Source organism: Miscanthus floridulus, chromosome 5 (genome assembly GCF_019320115.1).
Source record: "Miscanthus floridulus cultivar M001 chromosome 5, ASM1932011v1, whole genome shotgun sequence".
In the NCBI taxonomy this organism is placed as follows: Eukaryota; Viridiplantae; Streptophyta; class Magnoliopsida; order Poales; family Poaceae; genus Miscanthus; species Miscanthus floridulus.
The window spans coordinates 64,899,914-64,905,913 of NC_089584.1; positions in this window are offsets into that span (position 1 = coordinate 64,899,914).

Here is a 6,000-nt window from a genome sequence, read left to right on the forward strand (position 1 = left end):
GCAACTAAAGTAGCAAAGCTAAGACTTTCATTAAGAATTGATTTAGCTTAGGGGGGCAATGACCCACTATGGTCCTCACTAAGCTCTGCAAGTGCATACCAATAAGACTACTGCCAAGGAGTACATATCCATCGCTCCCACCCCTTCCCATGCTCCCAATTGAAATAACTCCATCCAAATGTATCAAAAAAGTTCCAAGTTGGATCTGGACTCGGGCTGACCCTGTCCGTGTCCAAGCCCATGCCCTCAGTCCATTCGATCCATAGCATTAGTTAGACGACTCAGGTTTTTTCTTTGATCCACAACACACGGAGGTGCTCGGGCTCGCTCGCATCGCCGACGGGCGAGGGGCGGCGGCGGCATCGCACGGAGGCTATGCAACACGGATACGGATACACGTATCGGTATCGGAAAGATACGGATACGTGGATACGGTAATTTTTTTAGAAAACATGATACGCGGATACGTTTTACTATTTTTTTTAATAAATAAATAATAATACAAATTAAAATTGTGAAAGTCTAAAACTTGAGTCACAGAAAATCATAATGTCTGTTCCGTGTTGAGATTGTGGCCGGTAGTCACAGCCCACGGATACTATGCTAGGATTAGCACTAGCTAGTGCCAGCACTACCAAATTTGGAGAGGCCACCTATTGCAATGATATGGTACCAATTTTTCTTACCGTTGGAGTAATATATAATAGTAATAATAACAGTGGTAGAGCAGGAATGACGGGAGTCATGGAGTGAGCGTCCGCCCGCGGCGCGTTCACACGGCGAGCGACAGGACTAGTCGTGGGTGGACATGACGGCTCCCATCCATCACCGCTTCACTAGCAGCACTGACAGCTCAGACGCCAGGCACAGGCAGCCCAGCCGAGCACACACACACCACCATGCCGTCACCGTCCGTCCCCGCGGTGCCGCGCACGCCCGATCCCCCGCCCGCCGCACCCTACGCCACTGACACACCGTACCCCACCACCAGCGGGCCCCGCGCACCGGTGGCCGCAACGCGTGCGGCGCTGGGTCCAACGCCGCCCGGGCTCCTTTTGACTTCCTCGCACACCCAGCCCAAGCCAGAGTCCCCGGCGCCAGCGACGGAAAGGGAAGACGAGGAGGGGAAACAAAAAAAAACAAAGCCGCACACACAAACACGAACGCGAGCGCCCGCGTAACGTCTCCCTCGTCCTCGGGGTCCACACCCGGCCCTCCACATGGAGGGCCCGCGCATCAGCGATGCGGGGCGGGCGGGTGGTCGGCGCGGCGGTTGCGGGACCTTGTCGGAATCCAATGCGGTTGTGAGGTTTTGACGTCCGCAACGACACGCGCACATGCACGCACCCGAGTCGCAGGATTTTCTAGTGCTGCTACTACTCCCATCTCTTCCCTTCCCTCGCTCGCTTCCGCTTCCCTCCTCGTCCTGCCGCTCGCCTCGCCTCGCGCCAAAATTTGGAGAGGCCACCTATTGCATCCCTGCGCAGGAGGCGGCGCACATGTACGCAGGAGGCCGTGCGCGGGGGGCGGAGGCTCGTCTCCAGCGAGCGGGGGCGGAGGCTCGTCGCCGGCGGCCGGTGAGCAGGGGCGGAGGCTCGTCGCCGGTGATCGATGAGCAGGGACGAGGCTTCCATGCGCGCGTTCGCTGGAGGCGGCGCGACCGCACGAGGTGCGAGCGTCGGGGGCTAGGGCATCGGGGAGACATTGTTTTTGTTGGGCTGAGCCGTATCACAAATACAGATACGTATCCACAGGCGTACTCAAAAATTGCAAAATTAATAAAAAAATCGGATACTGCGCAAATATGTATCGGGAGCGTGTCTGACGCATATCCGTATCGGAAACGTATCCGATACGCGATACGCTCCCTCAGCCACGTATCCGTGTAACGTAGCACGGAGGGCTTGGCGGCAGCGGCGCACGGAGGGGCGGAGGGGAGCCGAGGCGAGGCTGAGGCCGGAGTGTACCGTGTGTGTGCGCTCTCATTCTCCCTCTTCAGTTTAATTCCCTTCATGTTTCGATTACGAAAAAGAAACTTTATTTCGTGTTTGGATTAACAATGGACAGGGATTCCTTTCGTGTTTCGTTCCGTCCTACACATGAAATCTGGCCCTCCGCTGAATCTCTCCGTCAACGCCTCCCCTGCTGGGCTGCTGTTAATCTTGGAATAATTAACTTTTTACTAGACTTACGGGGTGAGTAGTATATAAAATACCATGTCAGTGACTTATGTGTCAATGACACATGTTATAGTGTCATCCGTAATAATGATAAAAAATTAAATGCCCCGTTAATCTTGTTGCATGTCAGCTTCTCCGGTTTGGCCTTCAGAACAATTTTGATTAAGAACAAGAAGCTCAATTGCCTCTTTGATTCAGAAGATGCACCAGGACAGCAAACATCCATATCTGCAATTTTGATTGCGCACTAGACTACATTAGCAGACGCAGTTTTAATAAACAGTCTAAAATGGTTTCTCCTCTAAACCCGGAGTTGGTCTGTGTCAGCTGCCACCCTCTCCTGAAATACCGAAGGCGCCCCTGATCCCGAAGGAGGTGACGATGTCGTGGGCCGGCCCAAGATGCAAATTTGCCAAATTAAATCATATCATACTATGCAGTCTTCAAAATTGTTTGGAGCAAGCACCTGCAGATAGGTATAACTTGAGAGAAAAAAAACACTTGTATTTCAGCTAAAATTTCATTTTAGAGGAAACATAGCTGTAAATTGGTCTCCTTAGTTACGTTCCATGGTCAAAGAAACTACACTTTAATTCATAAGGACTCTGGATGAACGACTCTTAGAGGAGGGCTTTTTTCTGAGGTGGTGGATCAAGGTAGAGGCAGCAAAAAAAATGTTTAATTCTTTTTCTCTATGCAGGAGTTCTTTGGACATTGTGGAATACAAGGAAGGATGCAGTTTTTAACAATCAGATCTTGAATTCTCCTTCGACGGTGATCCACAAGAATAGGGGGCCGTTGCTAAAGCCGAAGAATCTGGAGATGGCTGATGAACTACTGGAGAAACTAGTGCAGGGAGAGATGTAGCACGTGGTGACCCTGTTTTCCCCCTAAGTTGAGTCTGTAAACTTTGTGCAGAGTCAAGTGATCTTTTGGTCATGTGTTGGTGGTCTTGGTCGTTCATTTGTAGTTCGTTAGTTGAGATGTTTCATTGGATTCATAGCTGTTCTGGAAGGGAGGACATGCCAGCGCCTGCATGCGTGTGCAATGCCAATTTAGTACTGAATTGTACGCTTTGTAATAAAGCCAGGCATGAGCCTTTGATCAATAGATAATAGCATACGTGAAAATACATGTGCAACCAACAGGGTAGATACAGGCTGAAAGTAACAGAGGCAGCTGTGCGAGAATTGCATGAGACCTTGTCGAGATAGCACACTAAATGGGATTTGAATAGTCTTTTTTAAAAATTAATCACGTCAGCTAACCGAAATAAATGCGAAAATAAAATTATCGGTCTAGTCAAGACTACACCCCTTTATCTAAGTTCTCTAACACCTTACAAAGATCCTAAATAAGTAACTAAGGTGACGAGGTAGCTAGAGCTCACCTAACTAATTCTAAGAGCAAGATCGCACAAACATATTCAAACAACGAGAGGAGCTACTACACATACTAGTAAGCAAAAGTACAAAGCCACCTAAACTCACTAACAATGCTCAATGACAAGGCAACTAATGCAAAATTAGAGAGCGCAAATTACTTAGCTACACAAACTAAGCAATGTGACTAACAAGGTTACTAAAACCAAATTAGCCATGCAAGGGAGCTACTTCTATACTACACAAGCAAGAAGGTAACTAGCAAGCTACACAAGCAAACTAATTATAAGAACAACTACACAAGCGCAATGTATATAAAAGTAAATACATGCTTGTATAACAGGGATGCAAACCAATAGGAAGATAAGGATGACACGGCGAGGTTCACGTGCTTGTCAATACGCTAGTCCCCGTTGTGTCGACCGCTCACTTGGTGGTTCGGCGGCTAATTGGCATCACCTGCCAAGCCCGCGCGTCGAACACCACAAGAACCTACCCATAAGTGAGGGTAGCTCAATAACATGCTCTACTAGTGTTGCTCTTCACGGCTCCCGCAGGGTGAGCACAATCCCCCTCACAATCACTTCTCCGGAGCACCGCACAATCTTCTTTGTGTGCTTCGACGGAGACCACCACCAAGCTGTTTAAGAGGTGGCAACCTCCAAGAGTAACAAGCACCACCGGCTTGCAACAAGATCACTTGATACCACTCGATGCAATCTCACAATGGAATCGCACTAGAATCACTCACTCATAATTGGATCATAATTGGATGCAATCACTATGTGCACAAGTGAGTTAGAGGCTCTCCTAGCACTCCCCAAACATGGACACTAAGTCCCAAGGGTGCCAAACATTAGCTAAGACCAGCCACACACTCCTTTTATAGTCCTCAAGGGCCAACTAGCCGTTGCCCCCTTCAACCTGATTTCTGCGCACTGATCGGACTCGCTACTGCAGTGACCGGATGTGTCCGATCAATGTTGCAAAAGCATCCGAGGCACGTTGCAATAGCGTCCGGAAGTTGTTGCAGCGTTCGGTCGTAAAGTCCAGTCACGCTATGCACGCCACGTGTAGTGACCATTGGTCACCAATGACTTCCAACGCGTGCAACCAAACTCCGTGTCCGGTCATTTGACCGGACTCACCACACCCAGCATCCGGTCACGAACAGAAAGGTTACAGAGAGGTATTTTAGCGATCAGATGCGTCTAGTCACCACTGATTGGACTCCCCCAGTGTCAGGTCACACTGCTGTGCGTGTTGTCTGTCGAGGAATAGTTACACAGGCGCGTCCGGTCGCATGTTGCAATAGCGTCCAGTCAAAGTTGCATTAGCATCTGACGCATGTTGCACTAGCGTCCGATCTATGTTGTAGCGTCCGGTCATGCCTGAAACCCTCATTTTCAACTCAAACTTCTTCTCCTTTGCAAATATGCCAACACCATCAAGTGTACAACACTATGTGCATGTGTGTTAGTATTTTCATAAACATTTTTCAAAGGCCACTCGATCCTAGCATATCGCAATGTTAGATCACTCAAGTGGCGCTAGATGACCGATATGCAAACAAGTTTGCCCCTCTTGATAGTACGGCCATCTATCTTAAACCTGGTCATCAACTTCTCTACTCACCTATGGCCGGTGAAATAAAATGCCCTATAGGTTATACCTTTGTCTTGCGCATTCCATTCCATCTTCTCTAATGTCGATGCAACACATGCACCAACATGATCAACAATGATATGATCCACTCCATATCATCATGTGACCATATTGGTTCATCGATCTTGACCTCACTTGCTCTTCACCGTTGTTTCGGTCCATCGGCGCCAAGTCATCACTCAACTTGCCCTTCACATTTGCAACTGGTCCATCAAGCCAAGTCTTGTCTTGATCTTCTCCACCTTAGTCATATGACTCCATATCATGTCTCATATGCAATGATGCTTCATCATCACATGTGAGCTTTGCAACATTTTCGAGCCAATTTCACCTCCATGGCATATGTTGCTCACGCACATGTACCTATGGACTAATCACCTATGTATCTTACATTAAACAAAATTAGTCCACCTAAGTTGTCACTCAATTACCAAAACCAACCAAGAACCTTTCACTTCTGCCTAGTCTGCATGAGACCTAACACCGTCATTGCATCACCTTGTGCGATCCTAGCTCTCTTGTACCTAGAAGAGAAGTTGTATGCATCCTTCCTAACGATGCCAGTTTGACCTCTAGTTTATCGAGTTAGAGCTCTTGGTCTACGGCTGAAATCCTCTTTCTCTAGCCATTTTTGTTTCTCGCTCGCCTTCTCGAGAACATAAGAACTGTCTGAATAATAGTTGTCCAGAGTACTTGGCACGCCTCACCTTCTGCTTTCTGACACTGAAACCCTTGTCCCTCACATACTTCCTGTAGAAAATGTAAGCCTCTCC